This window comes from Mauremys reevesii, linkage group 3 (assembly GCF_016161935.1).
Source record: "Mauremys reevesii isolate NIE-2019 linkage group 3, ASM1616193v1, whole genome shotgun sequence".
Classification (NCBI taxonomy): Eukaryota; Metazoa; Chordata; order Testudines; family Geoemydidae; genus Mauremys; species Mauremys reevesii.
The window spans coordinates 146,030,478-146,049,869 of record NC_052625.1 but is presented as its reverse complement, the minus strand read 5'-3'; the positions used below and the strand labels follow the sequence as shown (position 1 = coordinate 146,049,869).

Genomic DNA, 19,392 nt, shown 5'->3' with positions numbered 1-19,392 from the left:
TTATAGAGTTAAGTGGAATTGTTATTTCTGTGCTGTGTTTTTATTTATCGCACCACTTCCTTTACACTGTATCAGTAACCTTTACTGTTTTTTTTATGTCTATCTCTCCTTTTTTATTGTAATCCTTCACTTCTAAATAAATTCTATTTTTGTTCTTGAAGAATTTACTGCCTGCTGCCTATTCTTGATTGGAGGGCTGTATCCGTATCCTTCAGGGAGGAAGTTAGCTGGCCATGGTTAACGGCTTTTCTCTGGAAAATCTGTAGGGTGGACAACAACCTTTAATACCAGAATAGGCAAATTAACAAGATAGTGAGGTTCAAATCTTCCAGTAACACCCTGTCACTCTTCTCTTCTGCAGACTAAGTAAACCCAGTTCCCTGAGCCTCTCCTAATAGGTCATTTGCCCCAGGCCCTAATAATTTTCGTTGCCCTCCGCCGGACTCTCTCGAATTTGTCCACATCCTTTCTGTAGTGGGGGGGGCCAAAACTGGACCCAATACTCTAGATCTGGCCTCACCAGTACTGAATAGAGGGGAATAATCACTTCCCTCGATCTGCTGGCAATGCTCCTACTAATGCAGCCCAATATGCCGTTAGCCTTCTTGGCAACAAGGGCACACTGTTGACTCATATCCATCTTACTGTTCACTGTAATTCCCAAGTCCTTTTCTGCAGAACTGCCGCTTAGCCAGTCGGTCCGCAGCCTGTAGTGGTGCATGGGATTCTTCCGTCCTAAGTGCAAGACTCTGCACTTGTCCTCGTTGAACCTTATCAGATTCAATTTGTCTAGGTCACTCTGGACCCTACTTTCCCCCCCAGTTTAGTGTCATCTGCGAACTTGCTGAGGGTGCAATCCATCCCATCATCCAGATAATTAATTAAGATGTTGAACAAAACTGGCCCCTGAGGCACTCCACTTGATACTGGCTGCCAACTAGACATCGAGCTGTTGATCACAACCCGTTGAGCTAGCCAGCTTTCTATCCACCTTATAGTCCATTCATCCAATACATACTTCTTTAACTTGAGGACAAGAATACTGTGGGAGACCATATCAAAAGCTTTGCTAAAGTCAAGGTATATCACGTCCACTGCTTTCCCCATATGCACAGAGTCAGTTATCTCATGATAGAAGGCAATCAGGTCAGTCAGGCATGACTTGCCCTTGGTGAATCCATGTTGATGGTTCCTGATCACCTTTCTCTCCTCCAAGTGCTTCAAAATGGATTCCTTGTGGACCTGGCTCCATGATTTTTCCAGGGACTGAGGTGAGGCTGACCAGTCTGTAGTTCCCCGGATTCTCCTTCTTCCCTTTTTTAAAGATGGGTATTATATTTGCCTTTTTCTAATCGCCCAGGACCTTCCCTGATCGCCACGAGTTTTCAAAGATAACGGGCAATGGCTCTGCAATCACATCAGCCAATTCCCACAGAACCCTCGGATGCATTGCATCCGACCCCATGGACTTGTGCATGCCCAGATTTTCTAAATAGTTCTCAACCTGTTTTTTCACCACTGAGGGCTGCTCACCTCCTCCCCATACTGTGCTGCCCAGTGCGGCAGTCTGAGAGCTGACCTTGTCTGTGAAGACCAAGGCAAAAAAAAGCATTGAGTACTTCACCTTTTTCCACATAATCTGTCACTAGGTTGCCTCCCCCATTCAGTAAGGGTCCCACACTTTCCCTGATGTTCTTCTTGTTGCTGACATACTTGTAGAAACCCTTCTTGTTACTCTTCACATCCCTTGCTAGCTGCAACTCCAGTTGTGCTTTGGCCTTCCTGATTACACCCCTGCATGCTCAAGCAATATTTTTATACCTTTCCCTAGTCATCTGTTCAAGTTTCCACTTCTTGTAAGCTTCCTTTTTGTGTTTAAGCTCACTGAAGATTTCTCTGTTAAGCCAAGCTGGTCGCCTGCCATATTTGCTATTCTTTCTGCACATCAGGATGGTTTGTTCCTGCACCCTCAATAACATTTCTTTAAAATATAGTCAGCTCTCCTGGACTCCTTTCCCCCTCATATTAGCCTCCTAGGAGATCCTTCCCATCAATTCTCTGCGGGATTCAAAGTCTGCTTTTCTGAAGTCTAGGGTCTGTATTCTGCTGCTCTCCTTTCTTCCTTTTGTCAAAGGCTTTCTGAAAGTCCAAGTACACTATGTCCACGGATCATTCTTGTCCACAAGTTTGTTGACCCCCTCAAAGTATTCTAATAGATTGGTGAGGCATGATTTCCCTTTACAAAAGCTGTGTTGACTCTTCCCCCAACAAATTGTGTTCATCTATGTGTCCGATAATTCTGCTCTTTACTATAGTTTCAACCAATTTGCCTGGTACTGAAGATAGGCTTACCGACCTGTAATTGCCAGAATCATCTCTGGAATCTTTTTTAAAAATTGGTGTCACATTAGCTATCCTCCAGTCATCTGGTACAGAAGCTGATTTAAGTGATATGTTACATACCACACTTAGTGGTTCTGAAATTTTACATTTGAGTTCCTTCAGAACTCCTAGGTGAATACCATCTAGTTCTGGTGACATATCACTATTTAATTTATCAATTTGTTCCAAACCCTCCTCTATTAACCCCTCAATCGGATAGTTCCTTAGTAATGAAGCTGCTGTTTCCCTGGAGAACACTGAACAATGACCTTTATAGACTTTAGTCTAGTTGCTAATTTCTGCCTTTATCCTTCACTATTATTAAACATTCATTATATTAAGATATACATGGAATATTCCAAGTTTTGAACCTGTGACTCAGTGCTGCATCCCATTAACAATAGAGAGGACTTTCACACTTGAAACTTAGAGAGGACACTTTTCAGGCACACATATCAGAGGATGTGCTACTATGTTCTATGTAACATTCATATAGGGGTAGAACATACTGGCCTCAACCGGATTAGGGTCCATTGTGCTGGGCACTGTACAAATGTATAGTAAATGACAGTCTTGTCTGAAAGGTCATAATCTAAAAAAGACATGGCTGGACACCAAAGCCAATGGACCAAAGAGCGGGCTCCCAACTTGGCACCTCTACTGCTGTTAAGATGGAGAGGGAGGAGGAAGTAAAAAAATCAGCTGGCCAAAGACAGGGCCATCCAATAGGAGGAAAAAAGCAGCCTCTAGCTGGAGAGTTCAGGTGGAGTATAGCCACTGCCAGATTTCCTACATAAACTTTGCTCTTCTGGGCCAGATATCAATTTCTTTGAGCTTGATAGAACTGCTCTGTCAGAAAAGGGTGATTTTTCAGAGCCACTAATACTTCACAAAAAGAATAAATCTGGGCAGACAACATTTGATATCTCACACCATTTTCCTTAGCAATTAAAGAATAAGTAAATTAATGGCTTAATTGCAAAAATATTAAGTTATGTGAAGGCTGAGAATAAAAACAAAGAAATTCTTAGTTAAGACTATCACAGTATCCAGGGCAGGCCTACAACATTTTGGCACCTGAGGAAAGGAGCTCAAATGACGCCCCCATTCCCCCTCGCTTGGGCCAAAACTTTGAAAGGTCTCAATTCTGCCTTCTTCCTGTTCTACTCCTCTCATGGTACTGCTCTGCTACCTATCCCAATAAAGGAGAACTAACAACTTAAAATGCCTTATTCAAAAATTTTAAGTAACACTTAACTTTAAAACACCTGAACAGCAAATGTAACTTTTCTTGTCTGCATAGTAAACACTGGCATTTTTTATCAGGTTGAATAATCAAAGTGGTGCTTTCCGTGCCTTCTTGGTTCCAAAGATTTGAACTGCTTCCTGAAGGTCCACAGTCTGGGCCAACTCATGCTCTATTGAGATGGCGGCAAGGCCAACCAGCCTCTCCTGTGTCATTGTGGAGTGTAGATGTGTTTTCATTAACTTCAGCTTGGAGAAGCTGCGTTCTCCACTGGCAACTGTTACAGGAAGTGTTAGAAGTATGCGCAGAGCAACAAAAGCATTTGGAAAGAGGGTGGTCATCTATTTGTGCACATATATTCCAGACCAGCTTTTGGAGTTGATCCTGCTGAAAAGTACAGGCAAGTCTCATCTTATGCGGGGGTTCCGTTCCGCGGTTAGCGCGTAAAGCAAAAACCGCGTATAGTGAAACACGCATTGAGTTGAATGGTGGGCGGAATCACCCGCACTACAGATGCAGTTTTTATATAGTTGTTTTTCTTTTCCCCCCCATTTTTGCCGACCGCACAAAGCTAAATTAGTGCATGTTAAATGCGCCTAAGATGCGACTTGCCTGTATCTTGAAAGGGCTTTCAGTTCATCCCCTAAATCACTGGCATCAATATCGCGCATGTCATTATGTGTCAACACTGTCTCTAGTGCCTGCATTGCTGGTGTAGGTCTTCTTCAGGTATAGTGAGGGGTTTTGGAATATCAGACAACATCCCAAATATACTGCTGTGTTCCTTGAGCTGCATGAAATGTTCTTCAACTGACTGTATTGCACAGTCTAGCACCTGGTTAAAGAATTCAGCTTTGAATTGTTGTTTGGGGTCTGTTATGGGATCATCCTGTGCATTGTAATCAAAATGTCTTCTTTGGTGACTCCTGTATTCTTGAATGGGTGGGAAAATAGCTTCAGTGTCAAGTTCCTCTCCCAACTTCTGTGCACTCTTCAGAACATTGTGAAATCCCTCATCTGACTAGTAAGACCGAAGGTATGACTTTGCTTTGTCCAGTTGTATCAAGGTCAACACCTTGGAGTCTCTTGCTTACAACATTTATTTCAAACAGTATGTCATGCCACAACACTAAGCCACGCAGAAATTTGAAGTTATGTATGTTTCTGGTGATTCCATTTCCCTCTGCCACTGTTCTCCCAGTAACAGTTCCTGTCATAGCATTATCCTCCATAATGGCAACTATGGCATCATCTGTCTTCCCAATTTGGTGTTTGATAGGCTTTATTGCCTCCACTCGACTTTCCCATAGTGTGGCACTCAGTGGTTTCAGTGTCAAAGAGGATGTTCCCAGCTGTTGCTTCAAAATTTGCCATCGATGAGTTGATGCAGAGAAAAATACATAGATGCTTTGAATTACATTAAAAAATTCAGCAGCCTCACTAGAAGCTGATGCTGCATCACTGACTGCTAATTTCAATGAATGAGAACTGCATGGGACAAAAAATGCTCGAGGGTTTAACTCTTGGATCCGTGTCTGCACTCCTCTGTTCTTTCCTCTCATGTTGGCACCATTATCGTAGCCCTGACCTCTCATGTCAGCTATCGCAATTCCCATATCTTCCAGCTTTTTAAGAAGCACATTTGTCATACCAGCTCCTGGAGTATCATCAATGTCAATAAATTCTAGAGAATACTCTCTGACTGTCACTATTGCAGGGACAATTTCACTAAGTTCTGTTGTGGTTACAAAACACACCATTAAATTAATTTGTTCCGTATGGCTGATGTCAAGTGTGCAGTCCAGAATAACACAGTAATATCTTGCTGACTTCAGATCTGCCACAATATTCTGTTTGACTTTTGTTGCCAGTAACTGTATGATCTCAGTTTGAATTGTTTTTCCAAGGTAGTGGTGTGTGTACATTTCCTGGGTGGTGACTCTTCTTAGATGCTCCTGGAGTACAGCATCAAACTCAGCCATCAGCTCCACAATTTTAAGGAAGTTTCCATTGTTTGGCACATACGGCTGATCTGAAGTGCCACACAGTGCTAGGTTTTGGGTAGCAAGCATTCTCACAATGGCAATCAATGGGCCTTTTCAGAACATTTTGCCAGTAAAGAGACTTTGATGCAATATTCTCTTGATGCTGATCATCTGTGGTGGCCTTTAACCTTAGTCTCATCTCAAGCTCTTTCCACCTATGGAATGCTCTCTGATGATTTGCTGCCTTCTCGTGGCATGCCAGATTTCTAGCCAGATTTTTCCAGTCCTTTGTTCCTGTAGAACCCAATGTGGCTGGAACATTAGACTGGAAGAATTTGCAACAAAAACAGTATGCAGCATAAGCCATGGCCTCTCCACTTTGTCACCATTGGGGATTTCACGCCAGTAATGTGTTGGATGGAAACTTCTATTTTCATTGTCTTTGGGGAACATGAAGTTTTTCACTTGCTGTGGCCCATGCAGTACAAGGAAGTCTCTCAGGCTACTGCTCAAGTGGGTCCACAGTCCTGGATCATCTAGACTTAAGGAACTAAACTCAGCAGCAGCAGTTGTTTCTTGCGCCTCCACCACACTCTTCTCTGATCTACACTTTTCTTCAGGAATGTGCATGGTTACATCCATTTGAGATGGAGATATGGATACTGCAGTAGCTGCCAAGTCACCTGCACTCTGACTAACTGGAAGATCAGGCATCTCCTCACCACTCACATCTTCACCAGGGCCAGAAGGCTCACCGTGAACATTTTTCTATGTATCTCAGGAGAGCTCCTTACTGCTTAGATAGAAAAGCTTCCTCTGATTGCTTTCTTTTTCTGAATACTGCCCCAGAGGGGTGTTTTCTTTAACTCCTGACTGCTGTTCTGTGCCAGCTATAGTGGCTCTCAGTTGAAGGGGACAAATAAGCAGGCTGGTAGCAGAGCCTGAGTGAGGGAAGATATCAGCGTCTTAAGGGCCTAACTGGCTCCTACCACTTCAGTTGACTGCCTGTTCTCCTCAAGTGGGTTCAGGGAAGCAGCAGGAAACAGGAAGCTCCCTGAGAAGATAGTGTTAATCAGTCCAAGCTCCTGGGGGTGCCAGAGAGGTACAGAAGAGGCTCCTCCTCCTCTCTCTCCCTGAAGCACCTGCTGCTTTCTATTATTCCCTCTCAGCTTTTCTCCTGCCTGCCTTGTGTCCTCCTTCCTCCAGCACAGCATTCCACCATCTTTGTGCATCTAGAGCAGAAAGACTAGATATGCACCAGCAGCAAACACAATTTTCTACACTCTGGGTCCTAGTGGCACCCCCCCACAGTCTGGCACCTGAGGCGGCCGCCTCAGTTCGCCTCATGGTAAGGCCAGCTCTGACAGTATCCATAAGTTAGACTCGCTGTGGTTAAAGAATGGAGCATATGACATACCTTGTCAAGAATTCTGATATTTTGAGAATCAACACACTAATACCTAAAAACAGTGAGGTCTGACGGAAGATGCCCACCTCAGCTTAGAATTTTGTTGCTTTTATTGATTTTTTGTCAAAGTTTTAACCTTACTTAACTCCTCTTTCGAGTTACTGTCCAGTTGGACAGTTTGACTCCAAATCATAAAAAAGCAAACAATGCAACCTGAAAATCAATATGCTGCTTGGTTAGAAGCCAATTCAGTATCTTAGTGACAAGGTAATATGAGCTAAATGCTTTATTACTTACAAGACCAACATGTGAATTACAACGTGGACTGTGTTAATCAGCAGATGAGGAAGACAGATGAAAAACAGCAAGGTTCTCCGAAGAAGATATGCATATATGAGGGTCTTGACAATGCCAGAAGACTAGCCTGAGCAAATACTGATAATATTTAAATTAAAATATATATATTACCATTATTATATGTGGTTATTAATAGTAAGTTACAGACATAGTACAACACCAAGGCACTTTACTATCTTAGATGGCAAACAAAATACTGTAAGAAAAATGAAATAGGAGAATTCAGTAGCTAATGTGGAGAGCCTGTCCAAAACAGTTCTGTATTCCCAATATTAGTAGAAAACCAGTTTTTAGACATGCAAATGCTGACAAACAGCATGACAAGGAAAATATATTTAAAGAGCTTTTGGTATCAAAATTTAAAATAAATTTACATCATCATTGGCACAGAAATGGAAACTTACCCCAAGTCGCCAGATTACAGAACCAAGCAGAAGCTCAGATAAACAAAACAAAATTGGCTTCTGAAGAGAAACCTTAGAGACCCCATAGACAACAGCTGTAAAAACAGGACTCCAGACTGTAAAACTGACATATTGAGAGTGATAGTAAAAATAGGAGGTAAACCATACAAATGGTCCCAATTTGGGGCCTGATAGTTGTACCTATTATGGTGGATCTAGCCACCTGGGAGTTCCCACTTTGTAGTATCCCTGAATAGCATAGTAGCTTTATGTAACCAGGGAAAAGGGACAACGGTCAGAGCATTTCCAAGCTGTAGCTTCTTCTTAATAATCATTGCTAGAATAGCTCCTTGAGGCCACTGGCAGCTAGGAATAAATTAGAGTAGCCCTCAGAATGCTCTACCTTATATTAGGACAGAACTGGCACTCATCTGGTCCCAGAATCAAGAAGCCACAAAGCTAATATAAAACCACTTGCCTCCATGTCCTCTCTAGTCCTGTTCCAAGCCCAGCTTATCTAGACCAGAGAATCCAGTGGCGTGAGGCTTAATTTATATAAGATCCTTATATACTATATACATAAAGCACCACAAAAATAAATATGGGATAAATAGATATGTACAATGATTATTAAGGCGAGTTTGACAAACTAGGAAATATCAGTATTTTTTATGAATATGGTGAATGCCTCTGTATGTTTGTTTTTGATGGGTTAACTTGCTGTGGGGTTAGATATCTTGATATCTTTATCTTAATATGATTACATGTTTGGATGATAAAGGCAATAGTGTTGACATAATATACTTAGATTTCTGTAAGCCAGATTGGTTCTTTGCCCTACATTATTTAACATCTTTATCAATAACCTGGAAGAAAACATGAAATCATCACTGATAAAGTTTGCAGATGACACACAAATTAGGGGCATGGTAAATAATGAAGAGGACGGGTCACTGATTTAGAGCGATCTAGATTGCTTGGGCGCAAGCAAACAGTATGCATTTGAATATAGCTATATGTAAAGTATATATCTGGAAACAAAGACTTTGGCCACACTTACATGTTGGGGGACTTTATCCTGGGAAGCAGTGACTCTGAAAAAGATTTTGGAGTGGTGGTGGTATATAATCAGCGGAACATGAGCTTCCAGTGTGACGCTGTGCCCAAAAGAGCTAATATGATCCTGGGATGCGTAAACCAGGGAATATTGAGTAGGAGTAGAGAGATTATTTTACTTCTGTATTTGTCTCTAATGCAACTGCTGCTAGAACACTGTTTCCAGATCTGGTGTCCACAACTGAAGAAGGATGTTGATAAATTGGAGAGGGTTCAGAGAAGAGCCAAGAGAACGATTAAAGGATTAGAAAACATGGCTTATCACGACAAACTAAAAGAGCTCAATCTATTCATTGTAAGAAAGAGAAGTCTAAGGAGTGACTTGATTATAGTCTATAAGTACCTACAAGAGGAACGGCATATTTAATAATGGGCTCCTCAGTCCATCAGAGAAAGGTATAACATGATCCAATGGCTGGAAGTTTAAAAAAGGGAGGAAGGACGATCCAGGGAACTACAGGCCAGTCAGCATCACCTCAGTCCCTGGAAAAATCATGGAGCAGGTCCTCAAGGAATCCATTTTTGAAGCACTTCGAGGAGAGGAAAGTGATCAGTAACAGTCAGCATGAATTCACCAAGGGCAAGTCATGCCTGACTAACCTAATTGCCTTCTATGATGAGATAACTGGCTCTGTGGATGAGGGGAAAGCAGTGGACATGTTATTCCTTGACTTTAGTGAAGCTTTTGATATGGTCTCCCATGGTATTCTTGCCAACAAGTTAAAGAAGTATGGGCTGGATGAATGGACTATAAGGTGGATAGATATCTGGCTAGATTATCGGGCTCAACAGGTAGTGATAAGTGGCTCCATGTCTAGTTGGCAGCTGGTATCAAGCGGAGTGCCCCAGGAGTTGGTCCTGGGGTCGGTTTTGTTCAATATCTTCATTAATGATCTGGAGGATGGCGTGCATTGCACCCTCAGCAAGTTTGCAGATGACACTAAATTGAGAGGAGTGATAGATATGCTGGAGGGTAGGGATAGAATACAGAGGGACCTAGACAAATTGGAGGATTGGGCCAAAAGAAACCTGATGAGGTTCAACAAGGACAAGTACAAAGTCCTGCACTTAGGACAGAAGAATCCCATGAACTGCTACAGACTAGGGACCGAGTGGCTAGGCAGCAGTTCTGCAGAAAAGGACCTAGGGGTTACAGTGGATGAGAAGCTGGATATGAGTCAACAGTGTGCCCTTGTTGGCAAGAAGGCTAACAGCATTTTGGGCTGTATAAATAGGAGCATTGCCAGCAGATTGAGGGATGTGATCATTCCCCTCTATTCGGCATTGGAGAGGCCTCATCTGGAGGACTGTGTCCAGTTTTGGGTCCCACACTACAAGAAGGATGTGGAAAAATTGGAAAGAGTCCAGCGGAGGGCAACAAAAATGATTAAGGGGCTGGAGCACATAATTTATGAGGAGAAGCTGAGGGAACTGGGATTATTTAGTCTGCAGAAGAGAAGAATGAGGGGGGATTTGATAGCTGCTTTGAACTACCTGAAAGGGGGTTCCAAAGAGGATGGATCTAGACTGTTCTCAGTGGTATCAGATGACAGAACAAGGAGTAATGGTCTCAAGTTGCAGTGGAGGAGGTTTAGGTTGGATATTAGGAGAAACTTTTTCACTAGGAAGGTGGTGAAGAACTGGAATGGGTTATCTAGGGAGATGGTAGAATCTCCTTCCTTAGAGGTTTTTGAGGTCAGGCTTGACAAAGCCTTGGCTGGGATGATTTAGCTGGGGATTGGTCCTGCTTTGAGCAGGGGGTTGGACTATGACCTCCTGAGGTCCCTTCCAACCCATATATTCTACGAGTCTATGAAGTTCAAGCTAAGTTGAAGACTGGAAATAAGGCATACTTTTTTTTTTTTTTTTTTTTTTAACAGTGAAGGTAACTAATCATTGAACAATTTACCAAGGATCATGGCGAATTCTTCATCACTGACCATTTTTAAATTAAGATGTTTTTCTAAAAGTTTTGATATAAGAATTATTTTGGGGAAGTTCTATGGCCTGTGCTATACAGAAGGTCAGACTAGATGATCACGGTGGTCTCTCTGGCCTACCCATAGAAACCCTAAACCAAGGACGCGGAGCCCTATCCATAGGAAACCTAACCATAGCTCCAAGTGCGCTACCCATAGGAACCCTAACCCTAGATTCAAGTGCCCTACCCATAGGAACCCTAACCCAACCGTGGGAAGCCTTCCCATTAGGAACCCTAAGCCTAGGTCTAAGTGCCCTACCCATAGGAACCCTTACCCTAGGGCGAGAAGCCTTATCCATAGGAAACCTAACCCTAGCTCCAAGTGCCCAACCCATAGGACCCCTAACCCCAGGGTGGGAAGCCCTACCCATAGGAACCATAACCTAAGGACTGGAAGCCCTACCCATAGTAATTTTAACCCTAGCTCCAAGTGCCCTACCCATAGGAAAACTAACACTGGCTCCAAGTGCCCTACCCATAGGAACCCTAACCCTAGGGCAGGAAGCTCTACCCATAGGAACTCTAACCCTAGGGCGGGAAGCCCTACCAATAGGAACCCAAATCCTAGCTCCAAGTGCCCTACCCATAGGAACCCTAACCCTAGCTCCAGGTGCCCTACCCATAGGAACCCAACCCTAGGGCAAGAAGCCCTACCCATAGGAACCCTAACCCTAGGACGGAAAGCCCTACCCATAGAAACCCTAACCCAAGCTCCAAGTGCCCTAACCATAAGAACCCTAACCCTAGGGTGGGAAGCCCTACCAATAGGAACCCTAACCCTGGCTCCGAGTGCCCTACACATAGGAACCCTAACCCTAGCTCCAAGTGCCCTATGCATAGGAAACCTAACCCTGGTTCCAAAGCCCTAACCATAGGAACCTTAACCCAAGGGTGGGAAGCCCTACCCATAGGAACCTTAACCCTAGGGCGGGAAATCCTACCAGTAGGAACCGTAACCCTAGCGCCAGGTGACCTACACATAGGAACCCTAACCCCAGGGCAGAAAGCCATACCCATAGGAACCCTAACCCTAGGGTGGGAATCCCTACCCATAGGAACCCTAACCATAGCTCCAAGTGCCATACCCATAGGAAAACTAACCATAGGGCGGAAAGCCCTACCAATAGGAACCTTAACCCTAGCTCCAAGTGCCTTACCCATAGGAACCCTTACCCTAGCTCTAAGTGCCCTATCCATAGGAATCCTAACCCTAGCTCCAAGTTCCCTACACATAGGAAACATAACCTGAGCTTCAAGTGCCCTACCCATAGAAACCCTAACCGTGGGGAGGGAAGCCCTACCAATGGGAACGCTAACCCTAGCTCCAAGTGCCCTACCCATAGGAACCCTAACCCTAGGGTGGGAAACCCTACCCATAGGAACCCTAACCCTAGCTCCTAGTGCCCTACCTATAGGAACCCTAACCCTAGGGTGGGGAGCCCTACCCATAGGAACCCTAACCCTAGGGTCGGAAGCCCTACCCATAGGAACCCTAACTCTAGCTCCAGGTGCCCTACCCATACGAACCCTAGCCTAGGACAGGAAGCCCAACCCATAGGAACCGTAACTCTAGGGCGGAAAGCCCTACCCATAGGAACCCTAAACCTAGCTCCAAGTGCCTTACCCATAGGAACACTAACCCTAGCTCCAAGTGCCCTATCCATAGGAACCCTAACCCTAGCTCCAAATGCCTTACCCATAGGAACCTTAACACTAGGGAGGGAAACCCTACCCATAGGAACCGTAACCCTAGCTCCAGGTGCCCTACCCATACGAACTCTAGCCTAGGACAGGAAGCCCAACCCATAGGAACCGTAACTCTAGGGCGGAAAGCCCTATCCATAGGAACCCTAACACTAGCTCCAAGTGCCCTACCAATAGGAACCCTAACCCTAGATCCAAGTGCCCTACCCATAGGAACCCTAACCCTAGGTCGGGAAACCCTACCCATAGGAACCCAAACACTAGTTCCAAGTGCCCTACCCAAAGGAACCCTAACCCTAGGGAGGGAAGCCCTACCCATAGGAACCCTAACTCTATCTCCAAGCGCCTTTCCGATATTAACCCTAACCCTAGCTCCTAGTGCCCTACCCATAGAAACCTTAGCTCCAAGAGCCTTACCCATAGGAACACTAAACATAGGGCTGGAAGCCCTATCCACAGGAACCCTAACCCTAGGGTGGGAATCCCTTCCCATAGGAACCCTAATCCTAGCTCCAAGTGATCTACCGACAAGAACCCTAACCCTAGCTCCAAGTGCCCTACCCATAGGAACCCTAACCCTGGCTCCAAGTGCCCTACCCATAGGAACCCTAAACCTAAGGCGGGAAGCCCTACACATAGGAACCCTAACCCTAGCTCTAAGTGCCCTACCCATAGGAACCAAAACCCTAGGGTTAGGAAGCCCTACCCATAGGAACCGCAACCCTAGGGTGGGAAGCCCTACCCATAGGAACTCTAACCCGAGCTCCAGGTACCCTACACATATTAACCCTAACCCTAGGGCAGGAAGCCCTACCCAAAGGAACCCTAACCCTATCTCCAAGTGCCCTTCTCAAAGGAACCCTAACCCTAGTTCCTAGTGTCCTACCCATAGGAACCCTAACCCTAGCTCCAAGTGCCCTACCCATAGGAACCCTAACGCTAGTTCCAAGTGCCCTATCCATAGGAACCCTAACCCTAGCTCCAAATGCCTTACCCATAGGAACCTTAACACTAGGGAGGGAAACCCTATCCATAGGAACCGTAACCCTAGCTCCAGGTGCCCTACCCATACGAACTCTAGCCTAGGACAGGAAGCCCAACCCATAGGAACCGTAACTCTAGGGCGGAAAGCCCTATCCATAGGAACCCTAACACTAGCTCCAAGTGCCCTACCAATAGGAACCCTAACCCTAGATCCAAGTGCCCTACCCATAGGAACCCTAACCCTAGGTCGGGAAACCCTACCCATAGGAACCCAAACACTAGTTCCAAGTGCCCTACCCAAAGGAACCCTAACCCTAGGGAGGGAAGCCCTACCCATAGGAACCCTAACTCTATCTCCAAGCGCCTTTCCGATATTAACCCTAACCCTAGCTCCTAGTGCCCTACCCATAGAAACCTTAGCTCCAAGAGCCTTACCCAAAGGAACACTAAACATAGGGCTGGAAGCCCTATCCACAGGAACCCTAACCCTAGGGTGGGAATCCCTTCCCATAGGAACCCTAATCCTAGCTCCAAGTGATCTACCGACAAGAACCCTAACCCTAGCTCCAAGTACCCTACCCATAGGAACCCTAACCCTGGCTCCAAGTGCCTACCCACAGGAACCCTAAACGTAGGGCGGGAAGCCCCACCAATAGGAACCCTAAGCCTAGCTCCAAGTGCCCTACCCATGGGAACCCTAACCCTAGCTCCAGCTGCCCTATCCATTGGAACCCTAACCCTAGGGCGGGAGCCCTACCCATAAGAACCCTACTGTAGGGCAGGAAGTCCTACCCATAGGAACCCTAACCCTAGGGCGGGAAGCCCTACCAAGAGGAACCTAACCCTAGCTCCAAGTGCCCTACTCATAGGAACCATAAACCTAGCTCCAAGTGCCCCACGCATAGGAGCCCTAACCGTAGGGCGGGAAGCCCTACCAAGAGGAACCTAACCCTAGCTCCAAGTGCCCTACTCATAGGAACCATAACCCTAGCTCCAAGTGCCCCACGCATAGGAGCCCTAACCGTAGGGCGGGAATTCCTACCCATAGGAACCTTAACCCTAGCTCCAAGTGCCCTACCCATAGGAACCCTAACCCTAGCTCCAAGTGCCCTACCCATAGGAACCCTAACCCTAGCTCCAAGTGCCCTACCCATAGCAACTTTAACCCTAGCTCCAAGTGCCCTACCCATAGGAACACTAACCCTAGGGCGGGAAGCCCTACCCATAGGAACCATAACCCTAGCTCGAAGTGCCGTACCCATAGGAGCCATAACTCTAGCTCCTATTGGCCTGCTCATAAGAACCCTACCCTAGGGGGGAGCTAACCCTAGCTCCAAGTGCCCTACCCATAGGAACCCTAACCCTAGGGCGGGAAGCCCTACCCATAGAAACCCTAACCCTAGCTCCAAGTGCCCTACCTATAGGAACCCTAAACGTAGGTCGGGAAGCCCCACCAATAGGAACCCTAAGCCTAGCTCCAAGTGCCCTACCCATGGGAACCCTAATCCTAGCTCCAGGTGCCCTATCCATCGGAACCCTAACCCTAGGGCGGGAAGCCCTACCCATAAGAACCCTACGGTAGGGCAGGAAGTCCTACCCATAGGAATCCTAACCCTAGGGCGGTAAGCCCTACCCATAGGAACCCTATCCCAAACTCCAAGTGCCCTACCCATAGGAACCCTAGCCCAAGCTCCAAGTGCCTTATCCATAGGAACCCTAACCCGAGCTCCAAGTGCCCTACCCATAGGAACCCTTACCCTAGCTCCAAGTGCCCTACCCACAGGAACCCTAAACGTAGGGCGGGAAGCCCCACCAATAGGAACCCTAAGCCTAGCTCCAAGTGCCCTACCCATGGGAACCCTAACCCTAGCTCCAGCTGCCCTATCCATTGGAACCCTAACCCTAGGGCGGGAGCCCTACCCATAAGAACCGTACTGTAGGGCAGGAAGTCCTACCCATAGGAACCCTAACCCTAGGGCGGGAAGCCCTACCAAGAGGAACCTAACCCTAGCTCCAAGTGCCCTACTCATAGGAACCATAACCCTAGCTCCAAGTGCCCCACGCATAGGAGCCCTAACCGTAGGGCGGGAAGCCCTACCAAGAGGAACCTAACCCTAGCTCAAAGTGACCTACTCATAGGAACCATAACCCTAGCTCCAAGTGCCCCACGCATAGGAGCCCTAACCGTAGGGCGGGAATTCCTACCCATAGGAACCTTAACCCTAGCTCCAAGTGCCCTACCCATAGGAACCCTAACCCTAGCTCCAAGTGCCCTACCCATAGAAACCCTAACCCTAGCTCCAAGTGCCCTACCCATAGGAACCCTAACCCTAGCTCCAAGTGCCCTACCCATAGCAACTTTAACCCTAGCTCCAAGTGCCCTACCCATAGGAACACTAACCCTAGGGCGGGAAGCCCTACCCATAGGAACCATAAGCCTAGCTCGAAGTGCCCTACCCATAGGAGCCCTAACTCTAGCTCCTATTGGCCTGCTCATAAGAACCCTACCCTAGGGGGGAGCTAAGCCTAGCTCCAAGTGCCCTACCCATAGGAACCCTAACCCTAGGGCGGGAAGCCCTACCCATAGAAACCCTAACCCTAGCTCCAAGTGCCCTACCCATGGGAACCCTAATCCTAGCTCCAGGTGCCCTATCCATCGGAACCCTAACCCTAGGGCGGGAAGCCCTACCCATAAGAACCCTACGGTAGGGCAGGAAGTCCTACCCATAGGAATCCTAACCCTAGGGCGGGAAGCCCTACCCATAGGAACCCTATCCCAAACTCCAAGTGCCCTACCCATAGGAACCCTAGCCCAAGCTCCAAGTGCCTTATCCATAGGAACCCTAACCCTAGCTCCAAATACCCTACCATTAGGAACCCTAACCGTAGCTCTAAGTGCACTCGCATAGGAATCCTAACCCTAGGGCGGAAAGCCCTACCAATAGGAACGTTAACCCTAGCTCCAAGTGCCCAACCAAAAGGAACTCTAACCCTAGCACCAAGTGCCCTACCCATAGGAACCCTAACCGTAGGGCGGGAAGCCCTACCAAGAGGAACCTACCCTAGCTCCAAGTGCCCTACCCATAGGAACCATAACCCTAGCTCCAAGTACCCCATGCATAGGAAACCTAACACTAGGGCAGGAAGCCCTACCCATAGAAACCCTAACCTTAGATCCAAGTGCCCTACCCATAGGAACCCTAACCCTAGGGTGGGAAGCCCTACCAATAGGAACCCTAACCCTAGCTCCAAGTGCCCTACCCATAGGAACCATAACCCTAGGTCCAATTGCCCTACCCATAGGAGCTCTAACCCTAGCTCCAAGTGCCCTACCAATAGGAACCCTACCCTAGGGCAGGAAGCCCTACCCATAGGAACCCTAACCCTAGGGTGGGAAGCCCTACCCATAGGAACCCTAACCCAAGCTGCAACTGCCCTTCCCATAGAAACCCTAGCCCTAGGGCTGGAAGCCCTACCAATAGGAACCCTAACCCTAGCTCCAAGTGCCTTATCCATAGGAACCCTAAACCTAGCTCCAAGCTCCCTATATTTAGGAAGCCCAACACTAGCTCCAAGTGCCTTACCCGTAGGAACCCTAACCCTAACTCCAAGTGCCCTACCCATAGGAACCCTAGCCATAGGTAGGGAAGCTCTACCCATAGGAACCCTAACCCTAGGGTGGGAAACCCTATCCATAGGAACCCTAACCCTAGCTCCAAGTGCCCTACCCATAGGAACCCTAACCCTAGGGTGGGGAGGCCCAAGAATAGGAACCCTAACCCTAGCTCCAAGTGCCCTACCCATGGGAACCCTAACCCTAGCTCCAGATGCCCTATCCATCGGAACCCTAATCCTAGGGCGGGAAGCCCTACCCATAGGAACGCTAACCCTAGCTCTAAGTGCCCTACCAAAAGCCACCATAACCCTAGCTCCAAGTGCCCTACCCATAGGAACCCTAACGATAGCTCCAAGTGCCCTACCCATAGGAACCCTAACCCAAGCTCCAAGTGCCCTACCCATAGGAACCCTAACCCTAGTTCCAAGTGCCCTACCCATAGGAACCCTAACGCTAGTTCCAAGTGCCCTACCCATAGGAACCCTAACGCTAGTTCCAAGTGCCCTACCCATAGGAACCCTAACCCTTGCTCCAAGTGTCCTACCCATAGGAACCCTAACCCTAGTTCCTAGTGTCCTACCCATAGGAACCCTAACCCTAGCTCCAAGTGCCCTACCCATAGCAACTCTAACCCTAGCTCCAAGTGCCCTACCCATAGCAACTCTAACCCTAGCTCCAAGTACCCTACCCATAGGAGAATTAACCCTAGCTTGAACTGCCCTAACCATAGGAACCCTAACCCTAGCTCCAAGTGCCCTACCCATGGAAACCCTAATCCTAGGGTGGGAAGCCCTACCCATGGGAACCCTAACCCTAGCTCCAGGTGCCCTATCCATCGGAACCCTAACCCTAGGGCAGGAAGCCTTACCCATAGTAACGCTAACCCTAGCTCCAAGTGCCCTACCAAAAAGGAACCCTAACTCTAGCTCCAAGTGCCCTACCCATAGGAACGCTAACCCTAGCTCCAAGTGCCCTACCAAAAGCAACCATAACCCTAGCTCCAAGTGGCCTACCCATAGGAAACCTAACCCTAGCTCCAAGTGCCGTACCCATAGGAACCCTAACCCAAGCTCCAAGTGCCCTACCCATAGGAACCCTAACCCTAGCTCCAAGTGCCCTACCCATAGGAACCCTAACCCTAGCTCCAAGTGCCCTACCCATAGGAACCCTAACCCTAGCTCCAAGTGCCCTACCCATAGGAACCCTAGCCCTAGGGCGGGAAGCCCTACCCATAGGAACCCTAACCCTAGCTCCAAGTGCCCTACCAAAAGCAACCATAACCCTAGCTCCAAGTGCCCTACCCATGGGAACCCTAACCCTAGCTCCAAGTGCCCTACCCATAGGAACCCTAACCCTAGCTCCAAGTGCCCTACCCATAGGAACCCTAGCCCAAGCTGCAACTGCCCTTCCCATAGAAACCCTAGCCGTAGGGCTGGAAGCCCTACCAATAGGAACCCTAACCCTACCTCCAAGTGCCTTATCCATATGAACCCTAAACCTAGCTCCAAGCGCCCTACCCATAAGAACCCTAACCATAGGTAGGAAAGCTCTACCCACAGGAACCCTAACCCTAGCTGCAAGTGCCCTACCCATAGGAACCCTAACCCTAGGGTGGGAAGCCCCACGAATAGGAACCCTAACCCTAGCTCCAAGTGCCCTACCCATGGGAACCCAAACCCTAGCTCCAGATGCCCTATCTATCGGAACCCTAACCTTAGGGCGGGAAGCCCTACCCATAGGAACGCTAACCCTAGCTCCAAGTGTCCTACCAAAAGCAACCATAACCCTAGCTCCAAGTGCCGTACCCATAGGAACCCTAACGATAGCTCCAAGTGCCCTACCCATAGGAACCCTAACCCTAGCTCCAAGTGCCCTACCTATGGGAACCCTAACCCTAGCTCCAGATTCCCTATCCATCGGAACCCTAATCCTAGGGCGGGAAGCCCTACCAAGAGGAACCTAACCCTAGCTCCAAGTGCCCTACCCATAGGGCAGGAAACCGTACCCATAGGAACCATGACCCTAGCTCCAAGTGCCCTACCCATAGGAACCCTAACCTTAGCTCCAGATGCCCTATCCATCGGAACCCTAATCCTAGGGCGGGAAGCCCTACCAAGAGGAACCTAACCCTAGCTCCAAGTGCCCTACCCATAGGGCAGGAAACCCTACCCATAGGAACCATGACCCTAGCTCCAAGTGCCCTACCCAT

General features: G+C 47.5%; 2 protein-coding genes across 3 annotated transcripts in view; one reads left to right on the top strand and one right to left on the bottom strand.

Moving 5' to 3' along the window:
- ME1 (malic enzyme 1) overlaps nt 1–19,392 on the bottom strand; it is a 358,155-nt gene that overhangs the window by 35,588 nt on the left and 303,175 nt on the right. The gene's annotated exons all lie outside the window — the stretch shown is intronic.
- The window catches only part of RWDD2A (RWD domain containing 2A), a 94,716-nt gene that overhangs the window by 53,987 nt on the left and 21,337 nt on the right, over nt 1–19,392 (top strand). The window lies entirely within an intron of this gene.